This window comes from Aedes albopictus, chromosome 2, assembly GCF_035046485.1.
Source record: "Aedes albopictus strain Foshan chromosome 2, AalbF5, whole genome shotgun sequence".
Classification (NCBI taxonomy): Eukaryota; Metazoa; Arthropoda; class Insecta; order Diptera; family Culicidae; genus Aedes; species Aedes albopictus.
This window is the reverse complement of record NC_085137.1, coordinates 84,063,325-84,087,224: the sequence shown is the minus strand read 5'-3', so window position 1 is coordinate 84,087,224 and position 23,900 is coordinate 84,063,325.

Genomic DNA, 23,900 nt, shown 5'->3' with positions numbered 1-23,900 from the left:
GATATCATTTTGATAATAAACTGTGTTATCGATATTATCATTTTGTTATTTTTGTTATCATCTTTTCCAATTGATGATAATCACATGATAACAATTTTAGTTATCAATAATTTTGGTCGGTCGCGATAACATAAAAATACTAAATGAAAACAAAACATATTATCACTTTACAAACGCACATTTCAAAGTTTTCCCAAAACTGAGGGTCTGGTGGACCTCGAATCTAAAAATAGATTCCGCTTTCTATCTTCAATGCGACTGTAGTACGAAAGCATAGCCTTCAACTACTCTCCCTCTCACTGAGTCACGTTGGTATAGGGGCTATCGGCTGCGATCGGTAATCACTCGATGAAGGTTCGAGACCCACTGGACGCAATAGTTGAAAACATGGGTTATAATTATAAGAAACTTTTTTCAGCTGCTAACTATGCCGGTAAAGTAGATTTTTACTATTTTGGTCGATAAAATAGCCCTGAATGATAACTAAATGATAACAGAACTTGTTATCAATCGGCTGTATTTTTTCGTGTTGATAACTAAATGTAATATTGAATAAAATAGTGCATAACACAATTAGTTATCAACTAGAACTCAATGATGACTCAACTTCTTATCATTTTGGTATTGGTGGAGTAAATTTGAGTAATCATTTTTGTTATGTTGGCTCTTAATTCAACCTAAATGATAACAAACTAGGGTATCGGGATGCTTCGTTGGCATAGTCCCCTCGTTCGGCCTATCTCAACGTTAGCAAAAAACTCAAAGAAACACGCATAACTTCATATCGGAAAAGCTATGCGGCATACAACTGTAACATTTCGTTTCAATTTGAGCACTTTGGAGCATTAAAATTGAATTAAAATGTCACTTTGTTTAGCTTTTGTAGACGCCATGATTCTTCGGCTTAGTGGATAGTCTATACACATGATCATAAATGGCATGATTCTGGAACATTTCGAACTGACTTTTCAATAACACAACATTTGATGCGACGGTCAAAGATGCTATTTTGAACTTGTATATTTGTTTTCAACGAATAATAATTATTTTACAAATTGAATGTGGGCCGAATATTGAGGACATTTTTTTCACTATGTACCCAAATCTTGGCCCATCAGTAAAGTGACGTCAACAACATCGCTAAGTGACGTCAACAACATTGCTTGCGTAAGATCCAGAGAGAATGAACAGGAAGAAAGATTTTGTGTACGGTGACTGTAAAAATATAACACAATAATAGGGTTGAATTGTTTTCGTTAATAAATTAAGAAGGAACTTTAGTTTAAGTAATTTATTTACTGTTTTTTTTTTTGGAAATTTGGCTCCGAAAATGTAATTTACAAGTAAGATTGGTGAACAAACAGAGATAATACTTCAGCAGAAATATTCAAAAAATGAGATAATAAGTGGTTCTAGTGCATGGAAAGCAATAGGCCAACGTTGTATCCACTAATAGGCCAATTTTTGTACCATAGACCAACGTTGCATACCATCGCATCGAATCTTTTAAACTTAATTAAGTAAATTCTTGAATATTTTCGTTGGTTTACTTCCAATTGGTGAAGCATGCATTGCCTAGAGTGTGTAATAGGGTCAACATATTATTTCTATTGGTATTAATTCATGAGTTATGGTCAAAATTGTCAAGGCGGCTTGCAAATTTGGCCAAGGAATGGTACATATACCCTACTAGGGTAATTCGTCAATTGTTGAACGGTTAGTACTGGCATTTTGGTTTTCGTTCATTTTTCCGTGTATAATTCCACTTTAGTTGAAAAATATCCAGTGAACGTCTAGATCTACTCATCTCTTATACTGTCCATTGAATTTATATTCCCTTAAATTTCATTTTCTAAGAGAAAATAGAACATTTGTATGGGATGTCTGTAACCCAAATGTTGAACGCTTCCTCAAGCTAGCTCATCCTAATGTTGGACGGTTCTCGCCAATTGTTGAACGGTTGAAGCTTTGTTCGTAATTGATGACGTATAACCCGACATCAACCTATCATTCACTTGTTTTTATTTTGGCCACCAAATCCAACATAGACCCAACAGTTATCCTATGTGAGTCCAACAGTGGTCCAACATTTGATAAAATTTGACCCGACTTTGACCCGACATCCGATATTTTTTCACTCTGGCGGATTTGTTTCCGGGTTTTTCGTGTTTTGTGCCCAGCTAGTCCGAGCTAGTGACAGTTCATTTAAATGACAAGGAATCACTCATTTGAAGAGAGCTCTAGTAAATTGAAATCGATTTAAACATGACTAGATGCAAAAATGGCTGAAAAGATTTGATAAGAAGCGAAAACGACATAAGAAAAGTATGCCTTTAAAAGCCCCTGAAACACTTCTGGAAACCCATGGGGCCCACTCAACCCCCAAGAACACTCGTGGAACTACCCTGAAATCCCTTGAAAACACGTGGGTTGCTCCTGAACCTCCTGGATCGCCTTGAAATACTCCTGGGACCCCCTTAACACTCTGAATTCTTCTTGAACAACTCTGGAATGCCCTTGAAACCCATTGAAAACCACTGGAATCTTTCTGAAGCCCACTGGAACAACCCTAGAACATCCCTGGAACACCCTTGGAACCCCATGAAATGCACGGTTAGGTAAAGTGAAAAAAAATTCTAGCAGTTAGTTATGCTAACATCGTAGGTTATGCCAGTGTTTAACAATTGGATCATGGATGCATAATGATAATGTGATAAGAACAATATTTTTTCAAATTAAATTACAATGAAAATGTGATTTTAAACAATGTTAAACTGTGAGGGACATCCTTCCAGTTCTTGTAACTATGGTGTGCCTTTGATATTTGTGGTTGATTTGCCAGCAAAGCTTATTTCGTAACAGCAATTTCTTAACATTAATCTTAAGAATTGTGTACTTTTCATGTCATCAGCGGCACTAAATTTTCAATCAATTTTTTTGACATAAAATATGTATAATTTTGTAAATTAATTAGAGCAATATCGTGACCCACATGTATATGCATCTACATCATACGTTTACGTTGGATGAAAATTACTTAAGTAAGATTTATAATAAAATATTCAGAAACTGTTCAACATTTGGGTAGTGTTCAACAATTAGCGAATTACCCTAATTATCAAACGAATGATAACCAGGTAACAGAACTTGTTATCATTTTGATATGCGCTTTTGCTCGGGAGTTCATTATTTTAAGCTAGATATTCGAATAACGGTTTTTTATTCTTCAATCACTTAACCTAATTTACAACTCCAGGCCACTGCGTTAGCGATTCCAATTGGAAGCTGGACATACACTTTGTACAGCGCTTAAATGTATTCTATTCTAATTGTACTACATCTCACTGGTTGCCCTTGCGCTACTTTCACTTTCTACTCTATCATGGTAGAATGATGAGCACGAGGATGTTGATGTGTGGCTGTTGGTTGTTCCTGTTGTTCCAGTCCAATTGGGGGTCCAGTATGGGTTGCCGTTCGCCGATGTCCAAGTATCCGGGTTCATTTGAGAGGGTCAGTGTCAGCTGCTCTCAGGGGGAAAGAGCAACTGACGAAAGTGCCGGGGCTGGGATCGAACCCATGACCATCTGCTTACGAAGCAATCTTGTAGCCACTACACCACGGGTACGGGCTACGAATGACGGTTGAAAGATTGAAAAGTCTGTGTGAAGAAAAAACGACCAAAAATTCGGTAATGTGTTAATTGTTTGTAAAGTGTCTTGTAATAAAACGAAATTAATCGGATATGTTTTAATAAATCAACAGAATCCTTGAAAAAGATCCGATACGGATGGAAACTTCGGAGTAAGTGAACACAAAGTGTTTTTGATCTCACAATCGGACTGAAAATCCAAGAAATACTACAAAGAATACACCAAGAATAGTCGTAATCAATCAGCGAATATCCAGTCAGTTTAAAACTTGCAGTTTGTATTATGATGACTTATAATACAGCAGTTTTCGGCCCATTCTTCTTCTTCTTAATCTCATACTTCTCTTTCTTACTTCATTTTTATAAATGTCTTTGTCGATGATCAGGAGCGGAGAAAATGTAGTGATTCTCTGGGTATATTTTTATAAAGATCCCTTAGCAATGACAACATTTTTGATGGATGCATGCAAATTGCCAATTCGCCAAACTTTTCTTCAAAGATTTCTAACAAACTTCTTCCAACATATTTTATGATTCCCTCATAGCAAATTCCATAAAAAAAGTGATTTTAATGCTTCGGCTGATTACTGACAAGATGTGTGATAAATTAGGAAGGAACCGCTTGAGCAATTCCTGAAGATACTGCTGCAACAACTTCTGAAAGAAACAACTTTTGAAGAAATCCCTGATGAAATTTCTGAAGTATTCTAGGATTAATATTCCTTAATTGATCGTTTGATCGATTAATATTCCTTAATAAGGCTAAAAGGATATTTCTGAAAGTATCGCTGAAGAAATTTCAGAAGGATTTTTTTTAAATCTAATGAAAATTCCTGAAATAATTTGTGAATAAAACAGGAATATTCTAAGAATTCATAGATGGATTAACTGAAGAAATTCCAGAAAGAAAACCTGAAGAAACACTTGGAAACGCCTGGCGGAATAACAACCTATTGAGAAAAAAAAATGATAAACCTTTTTTCTCAAATAAATTCCTGGAGGAAACCTTAGAGAAAATTCTAGAGATTCGCATGGAGGAAATCCTGCACAAATTTTTGAGAAATTATATGAAGGAATACTCGACGGAATTTTTGGTGAAATCTCTCTCAAGCTACACCTGTAACATCATTCAAAATGTGGCTTTCTATGCTTGGGCCAAAATGAGTTGCACTGAAAGCACACGAAACTTCCATCTTGTAAACTGAGTTGCATTTAAATAAATAAAGTTTCGGCTTTGTTTCATAGAAATCATCAAATACCTCGTGTTTGACATCGATTCGTGGAGGCAGGGCTTACATATTCCTCACAAGTGATACAATAGTCAACTTACATTAAATGTGCTATGTTACAGTCATGCAACATCCAATTCTGGTTTGTTTGCTCAGATTATGTTCAAAATATGTTGAGCGATTCCAAGCAACAGCATCAAAATTAAGGAAAATTTTTCATTCATGATTTTCTATTGAACTGAAACTTTGCACAGTTTTTCAGTTCCATCTAAATCGCCATTTTTCGATATCAAATTTTTATTTAGAGCCACGACTAACTTTTCAAAAGGGTGTATGTGAAAATGGTTCAAAAATATTCAAAAATATGCACAGCAAAAACGGATTGTTCGATTGTTATGAATTTTTCAGCAAAGTTAGATAGCTAAATGGTGATTTCTAAGAAAATATACACTGTGAAAAAAAATCTATTTTATCATTGAAAAACATCATTTTTGTCACAAAAACTCAAATATCTCAAAACCCTATCTTTTTACCAACTTGAATTTTTTAGGGAAAACGGTCCATTGTATTAGCAATCTACCATAAAAATTTGGTGATGGTAAACTAATAAACAAAAAAGTTATAACATTTCAAAAATTTTACAATTTTTACATTTAGTAAAAAAAATTTTTCTGTGTAAATTATTTCGGCCGGGAATCGCGATTTGATGCTGATTTTATTGTTCAGCAAAGTTAGATAACTAAATGGCGATTCCTAAGAAAATATACACTGTAAAAAAAATCTTTTTTAACATCATTTTTGTCACAAAAACTCAAATATCTCAAAACCCTATCTTTTTACCAACGTAATTTTTTAGAGAAAACGGTCCATTGTATTAGCAATCTACCATGAAAATAAACAAAAAAGTTATGACAATTCAAACATTTCACAATTTTCACATTTAGTAATAATTTTTTTTAGTGTAAATTATTTCGGCCGGAAATTGAAATTTGATGCTGATTTTATTGTTAATGGCCTTGCGTGAGTAAAACAAGTTGTTTTTATTATATATTATATATACATATAATATAATATACTATGTACCGTAATGTTCCGATTTTATCACGCCCTCCGCGCATTAGTCGTTTATTCATTAATTTGCTGTTACATTTGAGGACAAGTGTTTTCCCTCTTCTTCAAGATGAATGTTGAAAGCGTGTTTTGCAACGTTAAAAATATTGAAATGGGTATAGATGTTGAAGAATATTACAGGGCATTTTTGAAAAGGGGCGTAATTAAATTGTTTAAACAGATGTCGCTGATGGCAATTTCTCAGTTGTTGTCGTTTTCGAACTTCCTGCGCCCTGCTTTACCGATGATATACAGATGGCTCGTTTGTCAAATTCTAGACGGCAGGACGTGCAAATGCGTAATTTTGTACACAATGTGGACATTTGGGCATAACCAGTCTCTTTCAGTTTATCTATGGTGCTTTCGGTGAGATTTCGTAACTCTTTTGAACATTTTTTTTCATCAAACGGTCTACAAGAGAGCGTTGAGTTGAAGACCTTTGAGAAAGCGACTGTTCATCTTGTTCGTTAGATTATAATAAACAAAATCACTTATTAATTTTAACTTACTTGTTTGGTGTTGGTGGCTGAAGAAAAAAAATACTATACAATTTTTAATATTCATAGCGGTAGTATTTTTTTGTTTTTTTTCGTGAGCATTGTCAGGTATGTATACAGACAAACAAACGTAACACTGGCGAAATTTTCATTGACCACGCCTTCAACGATCATTTTGAATCTTGGTTGTGGCTTTCATAACAAGAAGAGCGCCCATCGTTTTTCTTTGCGTTTGACGTTTCACACTAGCGCCTTCTGATGACGATATTGCACAACGCAGTGTTTCGTGAAACATTTCCACCAGGTGGTGATAGTGTGAACTGGGCGATGAATTTTCACTAAAATTGTTCTAGGCGTTTCGTCTGTTTGTCTGTGGTATGTACCTCTTATGCATTTGTTGTTGTTGAAGTTACTCGCATTCTTCCGATCATAAAGTCTGTTCTCTATAGAGGGACATAAGAGGGATTTTTTTGCGGATAAACTAGACGTATACGTGTATAAAAAAACTTTTATTATACAGCTTTTGTCTTAAAAATAAATTCAATTCCATTTTTCTTATAATCAACAGCTTTTCAACACTATCAAGGGATTTTTTCACCAGTCACGTACAATAAAAAGTATGACAATCTCAATATTTTTGATCACAACACTGGATCGCGTCTAAGTTTCAAATAGATACTATAGTAATTACGAATAATCAAACTAAAGTATCATGAAAACAACTTGTTTAATTCAGGCGGTAGCCTTTACAATAAAATCAGCATCAAAATATAATTCTCGAAATAATTTACACAGAAAAAATTTTTTTTTGTTACTAAATGTAAAAATTGTGAAATGTTTGAAATGTCATAACTTTTTTGTTTATCAGTTTACCATCACCAAAATTTTATGGTAGATAGCTGATATAATGGGCCATTTCCCCTAAAAAATTGAAGTTGGTAAAAAGATAGGGTTTTGAGATATTTGAGTTTTTGTGACAAATATCATATTTTTTCAAAGTAGAAAAATAAATTTTTTACAGTGTATATTTTCTAAGGAATCATCATTTAGTTATCTAACTTTGCTGAAAAATTTATAACAATCGAACAATCCGTTTTTGCTGTACAGCTTTTAGAATATTTTAGAACTATTTTCGCATACACCCTTTTGAAAAGTTAGTCGTGAGTGAATATGAAGGTTTAATATCAAAAAATGGCGATTTATATGAAATTGAAAAACTGTGCAAAGTTTCAGATATTTTTGAAATGGTCGCTCAGGATCGACTGACATGACTCCGTGGAATTCCTCTGTTGCGAAGGACTAGCGCGTTTTTTTTTCATTTTGGCAGTTCTTTAACTTGTGACAAATAAGGTGGAATGAAGTAACAAGTAACTTCAGAAGCTTTTATGGTGTGTTGAGCAGCAATTCTCTCACAGAGCGTTTGGTACAATATGTAAGGTGAGTAGTTAATACTCCTGGTGTCCATGGTTCGAGTCTGGACAAAATATATTTTCCATTTTTTATCATTCCCTCTCCTTGAAGTTGCATAACGATTCGGAATCTGCGCTTTTTGGGTTTTGAAGAAGAAGTAATTGTGTTCTATCGTCTATAATACGAACAGTGAATACATCATAAGAATGTCTTCCAGCCTTTCCATAAGAATCCTTATAAAAATCTCTAATAGAATCTGTATAAAAATTTATGAAGGAATCCTTGGAAGATTTTCATAGACTTTCTTAAGAAATCCTTGGAGCAATTTCTGAAAGATAAATGTCTGTCACCTAAAACGAATGAGTTCGTGGGCAGTTATCAAGCTGGCTTCATCGACGACCGGTCGACAATGGACCAGATCTTTACCGTACGACATATCCTCCAGAAATACCGTGAATACCAGGTCCCAACGCATCACCTGTTTATCGACTTCAAAGCGGCATACGGCAGTATCGACCACGTAGAGCTATGGAGAATCATGGACGAAAACGGCTTTCCTGGGAAGCTGACTAGGCTAATTAAAGCAACGATGGACGGTGTGCAAAACTGCGTAACAGTTTAGGGTGAACTATCCAGTTCATTCGAATCTCGCCGGGGACTGCGACAAGGTGACTCTCATGCCTACTCTTCAACATCGCTCTGGAGTGTGTGATGCGACGAGCCGGGCTCAACAGCCAGGGAACGATTTTCACAAAAACCGGTCAATTTGTGTACTTTGCGGACGACATGGACATTATTGCCAGAACATTTGGAACGGTGGCAGAGCTGTACACCCGCCTGATACGCGAAGCAGCAAAGGTCGGACTGGTGGTGAATGCCTCAGAAACAAAGTGCATGCTGGTAGGCAGAACCGAACACGACCGGATCCTTCTGGGTAGTTATGTTACGATAGACGGTGATACTTTCGAGGTGGTGGAGGAATTCGTCTACCTCGGATCCATACTGACGGCTGACAAAAACGTGAGCCGTGAATTTCGGAGGCGCATCATCAGCGAAAGTCGGGCCCACTACGGGCTTCAGAAGAAACTGCGGTCGAAAAAGATTCACCCACGCACCAAATGCACCATGTACAAAACGCTAATAAGACCGGTGATTCTCTACGGGCCATGTCTCGTGTACCATGCTCGAGGAGGACCTACAAACACTCGGAGTTTTCGAGCGATGCGTGCTAAGACCGATCTTCGGCGGTGTGCAGGAGAACGGTGTGTGGCGGAGAAGGATGAACCACGAGCTCGCTGCACTTCACGGCGAACACAGCATCCAGAAGGTGGCCAAAGCCGGAAGGATACGGTGGGCAGGGCATGTTGCAAGAATGCCGGACAACAACCCTGTGAAGCTGGTGTTTGTAACTGACCCGGTTGGCACAAGAAGGCGTGGAGCGCAGAGAACACGATTGGCGGACCAGGTGGAGTGTGACCTGACGAGCACTGGGCGCGATCGATGATGGGGAGCGGCAGCCACAAACCGAGTTTTGTGGCGTACTATTGTTGATTATGTCTTGTCTTAAGGTTGAAGGATTCGTAAATGATATTGCCGTCATAATTGAAATTTAGAAAGAAGTTTTCTCTTTCAAAGCAAAATGTTTATAAAGAAAATGTATACACTGCATTTCATCCTCCGTCTGGAACACAGTGAATACATTTTCATAATGAACCTTTGTGTTTTGACCGAGAAAACTGTTTTCGAAATTTCAATGATGACGATGATATCAATGACGAATCCTTCAACCTGAATGATGTTGAACAAATAAATGTATGTTTGCAAATGTCTTGAGAAAGTTTCTAAAGGAATGTGAAGAAATCTTGGGATCTTTTAATAATCTTTTGTAGAATTTCCTATAAAGTTTCTGAGAAGATTTTGAAGGAATTCTGAATTTCTGATTCTCAAAGTATCCGCGAATTATTTTCTAAAAATATAAGTGGAGCATTTTGAGAAATTTTTTTTTGGAGGAATCGCTTCTAAGGAACTCATGCAGTATTTCTAAAAGACAATCACACCATCTTCGGCCAATGACCACACTGACTGAACATAACTTATTTTCTAAAGTAATCCATGGAACATTTTTGGAAGTTATCCGTGCAAGACTTTCTTAAGGAGTTCCTGGAGAAATTTATGGAGGGTATTCTCATGGAATACCTAGAAGATTTTGTGAAAGATTTTCTGTCTGAAATTCTTTACGATTTCCTGGATGATTTTTTTTAAATAAATGTACGAAGAGTTTCCAACGTAGTCCCTGAAAGGGTTCCTTATGAAACCCTAAAAGGAGACTCGTGAAAGACTTTTTAGATGAATTCTAGCAAGGGCTCATGAAAGAATTATTGAAAAATCGGTGGAAGTTTTTTAAAGTACTCCTTGGGAAAATTTGTGAAGAATCTTTGGAGATATATGTCAAGAAATCTAGAGATATTTTTCTAAAGAAATTATTAGTTGAATTTAAAATTAATACGGGACCATTTCTGAAAGAATCCCTTGAAACATTTGTGAAAGAACCCCTAGGGCAGTTTCTATAGAAATGCTTGCAGAAAATTACCGACACTTTTGGCACATCTATTAAACATTTCTTCGGTAATTCATTTGTAAGCTACGTGAACAATTCCAGTAAACATGGATATTTTTCTGCGATTTTTTTTATTGTTCCAGCAGTTCTTTTAGTTATTTCTTTGCAAATGCTTTGGCCATTTTATTTTTGGAATTTTTCTTGCAATTCTATCGAGCATTCCTTCGGTAATGCCATCAATAATTTATTCGGCAATGCTCTTGCCTGCGCAAATTTGTCAGGATTTTTTTGTCAAATTTTTGGGCATTCCTTAATCGTTTTTGTCGGTCATATTTTCTGTAAGTCCTTCGAAAATTTCTTCATTTTCTATTTTTTTTTTTGCATTTTTGGATTTTTGTCGGAAATTTTTTGATGGTGCTTTCTATAATGTCTTTAAAAATAACTTGCAGAAGGAATTTATATATTTTTAATGAGTTGCTTTTGCAATTCTAATGATTTTGTGAAGTCAATTACTTCGCAACTTATACAGTGATGCTTTTGGACATTTTTTCGACAGTTTCTTTGAGGATGTCAATTGCTGAGGACATTGAAACATGGAAAGTTGTTTCAAAACTATGTTTAAAAATTTCATCGACAATTAATTTAAACATTGTCAGGCATTTTTTTTTTAATTTCTTCGGTTTTTTCTTCTGGTATTTTGTTTGTGCAATCTCTTTGCAAAAAACTTTGAAAATTCATTCGCCAATTGCTTATAAAAGTCATTAGGAAATGCCTTCAGTAATTCTTTTCTTCAACAAGTCTCTAGGATAGTTCTCCGGAATTTTGTGAGAATTCCTTTGGTAATTGATATTACAATTCCATTTTCAGATTCCTACGGCTATTCTTTTGTTAACATGTTGCAATCACTTTGCAATTCCTTCTAAAATAAATTTGTTTAAAAGTCCTTTCGCTATTACAACGGGAAATTTCTGACTTTCCAAAGCAATTGCATGAGATATCTTCAAAGGAATGCCCAGAGAAATTTACAAACAAACTGCTGAAGGAGTTTCCTAAAAGTATTTAGAAAGAAATGTGGCAGAATTTGTAACATAATTGCCTTGTATATTTAAGAACAGATGGCCGATAAAATTTTTGATGAAGTAACCGTGGAAGCTGCTCTCAAAATGTTCAAAATAAATTTGAAAAGAGTTATCGAAGGATTAAAAGAAAACGATTAAAATTTTATAAGAAGTTATTTTAGGTGATTTTCGACCGGAATACTTCTAGTGTACAGATGTTGGCTTTCTCGGTCTAGGGTCAATCTGAACGGCCAGTTTTGGATTACCCCGTTTAGATGGACCCTAGGCCGAGAAAGCCAACATCTGCACAATAAGAAGTTGTTGAAAGAATTCTCGAAGGGCCAGAAAAAATAAAGGAATTACACTGCCGTGAATCGCAAGTCAGTCCCATATGTAAAAAGTAGACATTGAGAAAATGGCCTTTGAAGTTTTCAAATTCGATTTCTATGTGAAACTCTAAAAAATCGCCTTGAATCGAAAACTTCTGCGATCATCGTGAAACTTCTACACATTGTTTCAAACGTGAAAAAGTAACAGTGAAAAATATAAAACTGGCGAAAATAGTGTAAGGTTTTGTACTGGAGGGTGCACAAGTTCGTAATGGGACTGACTTGCGATTACAATTCAATATGGGATAATCTGACTTGGTATTGTTTTTCAATTTTACTGAAAAAAATATAAATTGTTTTGCACGCAGCTGAAAGATCATCCGAAGAAAGCTCTAAAGCGGCTATTAATTCATTTTTGCTCAAAATGCAGATGGGACTGACTTGCGATTCACGGCTGTACAGAAGGAATCTGAAAGAAGTTGCCGAAGAAATTCATTAACAATTTTCGCACGATTTCACAATGGATTAAGTAAAAATATTGTCAAGGAAAATGCCGTTAAAAATTCCATGTTTTTGTGAATTTTAACATACTTGCTAATCTTCGAACAGAAAAAAAAAACATTCTCAAATAAAATGCAGAACGAATTCCACCTAAACTGCCGAAGAAATTCTCATTTCTCCCAGAGGAATTTTCAAAGAAATCGCCGAAGCAATTTTCCTTGAAATCCCCGAAGAAATTGACGGAGGAGTTCCATAGCAATTACTGAAAAAGTTTGTTAACAAATTTTCAATAAATTTTCAAGGAAACTGACGAACAAATAGTAAATGCATTATTATAGAAATTCACAAAGGAATTGTCAGAAAAATTTAAAAAAAAATACATAAAGCCGTTTTTAAGGGAATTACCGAAACAATGCGTGAAATTGGCGAATTAAAAAAAAAGAGTTCTAGGATTTGTTCTTCTGAAAATAGTATAAAAATAGTATAACTTAAATTAAAATTAAAATTGTGAAAAATGATATTACTAAACGTTATATTATTTTACACAATAAAACAATAGCATGAAACGAGCTGGCTGTTTGGGTCTCTCATCGTGTAACAAGACACAACAGCAAGCGTGCGTGAAATTTGCTCATTGAGCGGGACGTTGATCAGCCATCCTTAACAAGGGAACAGACCCTGTTGTAAGCAACTTCTACCCTGGGAAGAGGCTAATGATGACCTCAATGGGATTGTTAAATAGTAAGTGCTATAATATACCCTGCTGTTTCTTATCATGCAGAGCGTGCGAATTGACATGCTACGATCTTGGTTACCCAGTGACCTTTACGCCAAAAATAAAAATCATAGACGAGAAATTAGGAAAAATTTCACCCAACATTGTTGCAACCCTCTTCAGTCTTCACTCACATCCGGAAGATATCTAAGTTTTAGTTGCCAAAAAGTTATTGATTCATCCAATCAAGCTGCATGAGCCAAAAGCTTGCCCTTCGTGGTTGACAGAATACATATGAATCGTTTGTTTGAGAAACCGCATAAGTGCATTCGACACAATTGTTGGAAAACAACAAAAAACTGATTTCCTCGAAATTTTGACCTGGAGCATTGCGATTTTAGTATGAGGATCTTTAGAAATGCACAAAACAAGGTATCTGAGTCCATCATTCGATCATAATAATGCTTTAAACAATAACTACAGTACTTTGAAAATCATGCACTTAGGTTGTTTCTCAAACAAACGAAAAATCAATTACGATAATTATGCGTTTTGGACACTTTATCATCTTATTTTATTAAATGCATGTGCCCATTATTTCAAAATACGCATAAACACATAAATAGACATCGTAATGAAGCAGATTTGCTTTTTGGGGTCGTCCAAATACCACGTGGTCATGCTTGAGTTTAGAAAAATTTTATTACTCAAGTTATAAAATTGAAATATTAGCGCTCTATAAAGAACTAGACGCGATATGTAATTAGGGATCGTAAAGAACATCTCTATATTGAACCTTTCCTTACTATGTGGCTGTCCATAAACCACGTAGACTTAAAGGGGGTCTGGTTCAAGTTGCTCTACAGAAATGTTCAAAATTGTATATAGGCGAAAGTTTACGGGGAGAGGAGGGTGAGGTCTGAGATTCCTAAAATTTGGTGTACGTGGTTTATGGATAGCCCCTATGGTTTTAAAGAGCTGATGAACAAAGTTGGAAAAGAGGAAATGGGGGATTAAAGATTAACTTTTGTAATATGTAATGAACTAAAAAAACTCGTTTTTCAAAATTGTACCTATCGCATCCCTAGCGCTCGCCCCCTCCTCCCTTTAGCTCCCCCCCCCTTCATTATATTACGAAATTAACAAAAACTTAGGGGAGTATGTTTGAATTACGAAAGCGTTGGAATAGTAAAATCGGGTTGGTGATTTTTGTCACACCGTCTCGCCTAGCGTTATTTGATTAGTGAAATGTATCAATGATTGGCTCGTTGCATATGGTTATATAAGGGGTTGTCCATAAACCACGAATACCAAAGTTTAGGAATCTCAGACCCCCCATCCCACCATAATCCCCTCTCGTTGACTTACACCCATATGAAAAATTCATGTAAACAAGCAATGAAAAATTCAAAGCTATTGAAGCGCCGCGCGTGGTGATAATCGGAAACATGCACTTAGGTGGTTTCTCAAACAAACGAATATTTTGAACCTTAATTTGAAAGGGTTTGTGGAACTAACTTTTTCTGAAATTTTCAGGGAAAGTGTATTTACCCTCAAAGATATGAAAACCGTCAAAAAGTCATTTTTGATAAAAATGTCACTTATGCGGTTTCTCAAACAAACGATTCATATGTACATACATTGTAAAGCTCGTTCCCCACGGAAACAACATAGCACGCAACTTTGTATCACTACCGCTGGCTGTCTGGCCCTGAACTGCAATTATGCACACATAGAGCTTCCGCCTCAGCCACAATATTTATTGCGCAACAAACCAACTCAATGAGCTGTTAATTCATTAGCAAATCGAGTTATACAGTAGGTTCAACGGAAAATAGAAAGCGTATGTAACCCATTAAAAGGTTTTGTGAGTGATTCAAGGTGACTTTGTTTTTCAGACTTGTAATTCCTTTATGGTTTGATTTGATTGCGTTGTATTCAGTAATTTCCATAATGGGAATTACACAAGTATTATTCCATCTGAGTACTAGAGATCAGATGTTCTAACCTAATCTAACTTGCAGCTTTATTATTATTTAGATGAACGATTGCATTCTGATTGAAGTTAGAACGCAAAGATTATTCGAATCTGTACTACAATATATATTATATCCATCAATCAACGCTTTTTTAGTTTCCGCCCTGAGATTTAAAAACCCTAATTAATCCACCTAGCGGTGATGGTGCCTTTCTCGTGCCGTAAAGTATCCTTTCAACAAAACACAAGTGATAAATTAAGTCCACTCAATATGGATATATTTTATATGAGCATGATCGAAATTTCAATTGTGGTTTTTTTTTTATAATTCCGAATATCTTCCCCAACTTAATCATTTTATGGGAACTTAGTGAACCTTGTCTTGGTATGATACCTGACTTTGTCCAAGGAGAACCATTTTACTTGGTTTCAGAGAATAAATTCTAGAAAACAATCGCCGTATTTAATATTGAGGCATCATATAGATATTCAAGTAATCATTTTTTAAATCATGACATGTTTTCCATGCAAAATATACACAGCAGATAAATTTGTAATATCCTCTGACGTAATTTTTGGCATTTCTGAACGTAATTTTAGCTGTTTATATCGTCGTTTTCCAACAATTATCACACTCATCATGTACACCCTGTTTAGCACCGGAAAATGTCAACGAACCTGTTCCAGAAGATAGGTACTCGCTTATTTTCGAATAGGATGAATATGGGAGCGTAAGATTACTAATGATGGAACACACATCCTATATGAATTGTCGTGTCGGTTTCATTCTAGCGATTGCTAGAGCGCGATTTAAGAGTGTACCATCAAACTCGGTGAAATAGCTAAACGGCGGCGGCTAGTTTGCTGCATTGAATGTAATTTTTTCCCTACGTGAGTGATGTGCAGCTTAAACAATGTGGTATCTTAAGAATATTTTTGTAACAATACTACCTGGTTTACCACTCCTTTGGCATTAGGGTCATTTTTGACCCAAACCGTACACCACGCCAGCGACCAGGGATGCCAAATATACAGATTTTTCTGTAATTATACAGATTTTTTCGCAGCTTATCATACAGAATTCTGTATACCAATATTACAGATTTTTGGAAAAGGATGCAGATTATACAGATTTTTCAAAAACTTACAGAATTTCATACAGATTTTCCGTAAAATAATACAGATTTCATACAGATTTTCGGAAAAAGTAGTCATACAGATGATACAGATTTTTGGAAGGCCAAAATACAGATTTAAATTTGGCAACCCTGCCAGCGACCTGTTCCCAACGTGATGCAAAAGGAAGATTAAGAGCTTAAAATCAGTTTAATACGCGCTACCGAGGTACAACGACCCACCTTAATATCTCCCTGATAACATAATTTTTCATATGACATGTTTACACTAATCGATAGCATTTTTAATTTTCTATCTTAACCAATAAAACTTGGAATTTTACCAACTAATAAAATATTAAAATTAAAAACCGATTTCAGCCATTTCTGAATGCGAAAAGTTTTTCCGCTGATTTGCAGATCGAAATGGAGCAAAGTTGTAAAACTTGATGTGAAAATCTCTTTGCTTACTCGCAAAATTTATTATTTGTGCAAGAAGGGCCGTTTTAAGTGTAAAAATGCGTATTTTGTAGTCCAGAATCGCGAGTACTTTTGGGGCAAAATGCGCCGGCCTTCGCCGTAACTCCAAAACAGCCGTTGGCGTTTGAATTATGACTATAGTAACACAGAGACGAAAATCAGAACCTTTCAAATGTGCATTAATTGCGTTATTAGCTGCAGCAATAACGTCGAGTAAACGCCGTGATGCATGCAACACTCAAACCACGTTATTTTTTGGCGTGTTACATTTCGTGGCGCATTTTTCCCGTAACGGGTTTACCCCGAAAAACTGAAAAACACATATTTGATCAATAATTTAAAAAAATCATAGCATAGCTTCTACAATGTTATTTGATTTAACGTTTTCAATAATTGGAAGAAAACACATTGAACTTTAGGATGCCGGCAACTAGAATGATCATTATTAATGAATGAATTAGAGGAAATTACATTTCAATTTCACTGGAAAAAGTCAAGTAACCGTTCGCAAATTATTTTTTCAGGGGATTTTCATGGATTAAGTGAAACCCGCTTGGAAGCCTGCTTGGAAGCATAGTGAAACTCCAAAAAAAAGTTATTGGAAATTTCGCACTGTATCGTATTATAAATTGTACAGTGACCCCACAATTTATGAATCGGCAAAAATGACCACAGTTTATGGATCACTCATTTGATCAACATGGTGATTCATAAATAGTGTACAAAATTAAGGTGATTCATATGTATATGGTTTTCAATTTCAAGTGGGTTTTACTGCAGTCGAAAGTATGCAAAATCGAATCGTGTAGTTATCATCCATCACTAACGATCCATGCATGAATGTGATGATGGCAATATGTTCTGTGTACACTGAAGTTTTTTTTTACGACGGTAATGGTCCCGCGTAAAAAAAAACCGCGTAAAAAAAAACCGCGTTATTTCAAGACCCGTCGTAAAAAAAAACCGCGTTATTTCAAGACCCGTCGTAAAAAAAAACCGCGTTATTTCAAAAAACGTCGTAAAAAAAGTCAAGTCACGTTAGATGTGGTGCTGACTATTTTACGCGTGTTTTTGAAAAAACGCGGATTTTTTTTACGACGGTTTTTGAAATAACGCGGTTTTTTTTTACGACGGGTCTTGAAATAACGCGGTTTTTTTTTAGGACGGACCGCGTAAAAAAAACCGCGTAAAAAAAAACCGCGTAAAAAAAAACCGCGTAAAAAAAAACTTCAGTGTATTCAGTTGTTTCCTCATTTTCAAGGGAACTAGGGGATCGCGCTACCTGGCAGGGATGCCACATATACAGATTTTTCTGTTATCATATAGATTTTTTCGTTGATTTTTATGCAGAATTCTGTATACCAATATTACAGATTTTTAAAAAGGATACAGATTATTATACAGATTTTCCAAAGACTTAAACAATTTCATACAGATTTTCCATAAAATAATACAGATTTTCGGAAAAAAATGCTGGTACAGATGAAAAAGATTTTTGGAAGGCAAAATACAGATTTAGATGTGGCAACCCTGCTACTTGGGCGGTGGCTTCTATATTCGTCTGTTTTCCACTATAACTCAGTCAATTTTGAACCAATTGACTTGAAGTGTTGTACACGGGTAGGTACTACATATACCTATTAGCGTGGTTCAAAAAATCGTTTTTGCTCCACACCGCTTATTCGATTCCTATCCAGATTATATGCCTTCTCTCAAAATTTGAGCTCATTTGGTTAAAAATTGAGACTGCACAAGCCCTTCAAAGTTTGTATGGGAATTACTATGGGAAAACGATGTTTTTCATTCAATCCACCGTAGCATTTCCCCAAGTGCCCTAGTGAGTTAGTCGACCCTTGGTTATCCTAGGCTACTCTATCAGCTACAACTTTGCTGAAGACCACATTCAAATCGGACGCCTCATTTATTAGTTATCGATTTGTATCCAACTGGACAAACTTTCGATTCTGGATAAAAATCGGTAACTAATTAATGAGGCTTCCGATTTGAATGCGGTCTTCGGCAAAGTTGTAGCTGATAAAGTAGCCTAGGATAACCAAGGCTCGACTAACCCACTAGGGCACTTGGGGAAATGATACGGTGGATTGAATGAAAAACATCGTTTTCCCATAGTAATTCCCATACAAACTTTGAAGGGCTTGTGCAGTCTCAATTTTCAACCAAATGAGCTCAAATTTTGGGAGAAGGCATATAATCTGGATAGGAATCGAATAAGCGGTGTGGAGCAAAAACGATTTTTTGAACCACGCTAATACCTATCTCACTGCAATCCAAAAATTGTGTCAATTGGTTCAAATTTGACTGAGTTATAGTGGAAAACAGACGAAAATAGAAGCCACCGCCCAAGTGGCGCGATTCCCTATTTGGTGGTCACAGATTGCACGGAGACTAACCGAATTTTTAATTCTCGCGTTTATTATCATACAGGCGTATCTACAATGATCATTTCTCTTCATCGATTTTCTCTTCGGATTATCCCGGGAAATACGACCAATATTCTGATGATCTCTTGGTGTGTTTCGGTGAAGGAGAACTAGGACTAGCATCCAAAACAAAAACAACCGAACAAGATTTGACGGTCAAGTTATTATTCAAGAGAAAATCGATGAAGTGAAATCGATCATTGTAGATACGCCCGTATGATACTGATTGTGAGCGCGAGAATTTCACCTTTTCGAGTATAGGCCAAATTATACCATAATAGCAAATACTAGCTCGATTATACTGAATAAATATTTCAAATTCATAAGCCATCAGTACACGCTTTGCCAAGTGTGCAAATATTTCCGCTCGCGCCACATTTTTGTTGGTTTTCATCTGTGATTTTGGCCCAATAAATCTTAATTATCTGTAGTTAATTTTAAAAATCTTGCATGAAATCTGTGATGTGCAAATGCTGCAATTATGAACATTATACAACTATTTTTCATTATGCAACTCATTTCAGTGGCGTAATGAGCCAGTTCGGAAAAATTGGCCATTATGATACCAAAATGAGTTATATAAAATATAAAGTATGATACTGAATTGCATAAAATTGTTATTACATTCAGAAATGAATTACATAACTTCGAAAAATGATGTTTTGGGTCCAATAAGTCTCTTTGAGGATGTCGAGATGGTCTTGATGCCACTGTTTGAAATTAAAGCTGCAAAGTTCTTTAAAGTGTTCTTATACTTATGATGGCAGCCTTATGCTACGTTCTCACTGCGCTTTATGTTGGCTAAAATCAATTATATTGCGGAGGAACTGATTAAAATACGTTTATTCTTGTCGATATTTAGTCTTTATACCTAACAATAATCTGATTTTGATAACTATTCTAGAAACTCTCCAGAAGTTCCCCGGGAATTCCTCCAGGAGATCCCAAAGTATTCTCCCTGAAGCTCCCAGGGATCCCCAACAATTGCAAGACCATGAATTACTTCAGGATTTCTCCGCGAATTTTCTCTAGGAATTATCTGGAAATCCCTCCATGGCTTCCCCAGAAGTACTTCCAGGAATTTTAGGAGAACTCCCGAAGGAATTCCCCACGAATGCGTTTTCGGAATTTCCTCCTAGGATTTCCACAAAATCAGCTTCAGGAATTCATCGGGAAATCATCCAGTACTTCCACAAGAAGTCTTCCGGCAATTGTGCATGCATCCTTCCAGGATTTCCCTGAGATTTTTTCCAGAATATTTTTACTAAGCCACGAAAATTCCTTCACAGTTCCCAGAGGAATCCTGCAGAAATTTTCCGGAAATTCCCCCAGGAGCTCTCCAAGAATTCCTAAAGGAGATTCTCGGTGATTTCCCCAGCAGTGTCTTAGGAAATATTGTAGGAGTTCCTCGAAAATCCACCCAGGTATTTCCCAGGATTTCATTAAAAAGTTCTTCGAGAACTCCTCCAAGAATTTCTTGGGAAATATTGTAGAAGTTCCTCGAGAAATCTTGTAGGAATGCCTCAAGAATTTCTTCAGGAGTTCATCAGGAATACTGAAAGAAGTACCTGGCAAATTTCTCCAGGAAATTAAAGAAATGTCATCCAGGAGTTCTTCAGAAAATCAACCAGAAGTTCCTATAAGCAATTCATCCTGGAATTTCTCGGAAATACTTCGAAGAGTTCCTCAAGGATACGCCCAAAACTTCTGCGAGAATTTCTCCAGGAGTTCTTCTGAAATTTCTATAGCAGTTTAAGGAAATTCTCCCAGGAGTTCCTCGGCAATTTTTTCCAGGAGTTCCCAGGAAATTCATTCATTCTCTGGGAATTTCCGCAGGAGTTCTCCAGGAATTTCTCTGTTATTTCTTCAGAAGTTGCTCGAGAATTCCTCCAGGAGTTCTTCCAGGGGTTTCTCGGGATTTTCTCCAAGAAATTCTTGGGAATTTATCCAGGAGTTCCTTGGGAACTGCCATGAAAAAATCTCAAACATTCAGTATTGACGATTGCCCTTGCCCTTCGCAGTTTTGTATGAGATATTTTGATTTGGTGAAACGTAAGATGGGCCTGAATCAAACAGGTATAAGTAAGAAAATGAAGCTTATTATTCGATATCGATTCCAAGATTTATTTAAAGCCTAGAAATCTTTAAAAAATCTTTATTGTCGCAAAAATCTGTGGTCTGTGATCACAGATATCTGTAGGAAAAATATGGAAAAAAAATCTGTAATTCTAGGTAAATCTGTGTATGTGGCATCACTGCGCATAACCCAGCAGACCAACAGCGGTCGCAACATTGACAAAACATCGGAAATGTCAAGCGTTTGCTTTGATGTTGGTTGATGCGTGCGGAAAAGTTTGTACACTTGGCAAAGCGTGTACTGAAGGCTATATGATTTGGAAGCGAAAAATTACTTAAATTCTACTGCACGGTCAGAAAATTCACCCATTTTGGAGCTAAAGTGGGACAACTCAAAAATGAGTAAATTTTTTTTCCAGCGATAGCGAAGTGCGAAAATCTCATCAGTCCTGGAGTCGTATAATATTCTTGCTGATGTGAAGAATGTTATACGGCCTAAATTGGTTGAATTTTTACACTTGGGCCAGCGCTATCGCTGGAAATGCAATTTACTCATTTTTTGAGCTGTTCCAGTTTAGCTCAGTTTTGTGTGAATCTTACTCATTTTAGAGTAACATTTTCTTAGCGTGTGGGTGTTTGAGGTGGCGGGGGATTTGTTTTCAGAATTTCTCACGGTGAAAAAATAATGGCCGCTCAGCCAGTTTTGACATCTAAGACTACCTTAGAATATGTAAATACCTTGGTGGGATGCACTTCAAAACTAGGCCCAGTTTCGCGACGAAACGCGGAAAGGCAGTATCTGTAAATTTCTGAACTACAGTTTCGGCCGATTGCCACAAAATTGCCTCCAGCGGCTGTTTTGGATGACACGTGGTTGTCACCCGGTTGTTGCGATGCGAAAGAGGTCGATCGTCGGCGGCGCGGTCTCTTCTGTCCGACCGGCTCGAGTCTTCGTGTCGCTGGCGACCGACGGCCAGCGTGATCAAGGAACTGGTTACGCTATCGACACATATGTGCGGCGCAACTGTGTTGTCTTCGCTTTGCAATCAATGTTCATTCGCCCTGCGTGCGTCGACTCATACTCGAATGAGATGATCGTCATACGATTTTAGGATGATTGCTATACGACTGATTCGTCAATCCAAAACACGATTATGATTATTTGGACTGAATGGTCGGACAAATCAGTCGATTTCGGGATGGGGTTTTCGTTCAGTGTATAGGAACGTAATTTAAAACGAAAACCTTCGGCTGCCTCCCGTCCGTCCCGTCACTTAGCATCGCCATCGCTATCGAACCATGAATGACAGTGAGGTGGGTACTATGCTCGGTCAGCCTCCTTCACCCAGCTCATCTTCATGATCGTTTTCAGCTTCAATAATCATCAGTACTGTTCCAGCTGTCGGAGAGAGCGCACGCAGGAGCTGATTCGCTAGTGATCGACAGAGTAGCAGAAGATGGAAACCGATTCGCAGGACGCGGATGGTTTCTCCGGCGCGAAACACCCCCCGAAGAGGAAGAAGACGCAGCCGGTCGACGTCGTCCACGACGACAAATTGCACCAGCAGCTGCTGGGAAATAATCAGTTCGTCGCGTTGTCGGACCCAACTCAAGCTCAAGCCGCCAGTGGAGCATCCAACCCGGTCGTGTCGACGCCGGGATGTGCCACGGCAAAGAAGCAACCGCCTTTGGTGGTGAAAAACGTCAATTTCAGCACGTTGGCTGAAAAAATTGAGGGCTGCAGCGTTGTACCGACGTACAAACTCACCCGTTTCGGCACCAAAATTAATTGTACCACTGCCGAAGACGTCAACAAGGTGCAAAAGCACCTCCAAAAGTGTGGGTTTGAGTACTACACGTACGACAAACCGGACGATCGCCCATACCGGGTGATGCTGCGTGGTCTTCCGCTGGTTGACCCCCAAACCGTCCTGGCTCGCCTTCAGGAGGAATATGGCATTGTCGCCAAAGCAGCCCACGTCATTCGGCGTAAGGAGGAATGCGACGAATTCTTCTACCTGCTGCACTTCCCAAAAGGTTACACCAACCTTAAGAAGTTGCAAGAGGTGAAACACGTCGGACAGGTGATGGTGCGATGGCTATCGTACCGAAACAAACGGGTGGACGTGACACAGTGCCTCAACTGTTTGTATCACGGCCACGGAACGAGGAACTGCCACCTCAAAAGTCGTTGCAACAACTGCGGCGAGGCCCACGGCACAGAAACATGCCCGACGAAGGAAGTCCCTGCAAAACGATGCGCCAACTGTGGGGGTGCTCATCCGGCCACGGATCGTGGCTGCCCGAAGAGAGCCGAATATTTGCAAATCCGGCAGAAAGCGACGACGGCTAACCAACCTGGTCGAAAGGCCAAACAAGCCCCCCCAGCCCCAGCCCAAACTGTAACAAATTTTCCCCCGTTACAGAATAGCTCGGCCCCCGCCGAGGCACAGAAATTTGCGGGCCCCTCGTTCGCCAACATCACCGGGACAAACCAACGCCGAATCGATCCTCGCATCCGAGCTGGCATACAAGCAAACCCTCCACCGGCAGACCCACCGTCCGGTGATAACACGGAGACACTCTACAGCTCAGCCGAGCTGTGGAACATCTTCACCGAATTCCGTGGGCGTCTGCAACAATGCAGAACAAAGGCGGACCAGGTGAACGTTCTTGGCTACATGGTCTGTAAGTATGGGGTCAACTGAGCCCCACGCCATCCGTATTGCCAACTGGAATGCTCGCTCTATAAGAG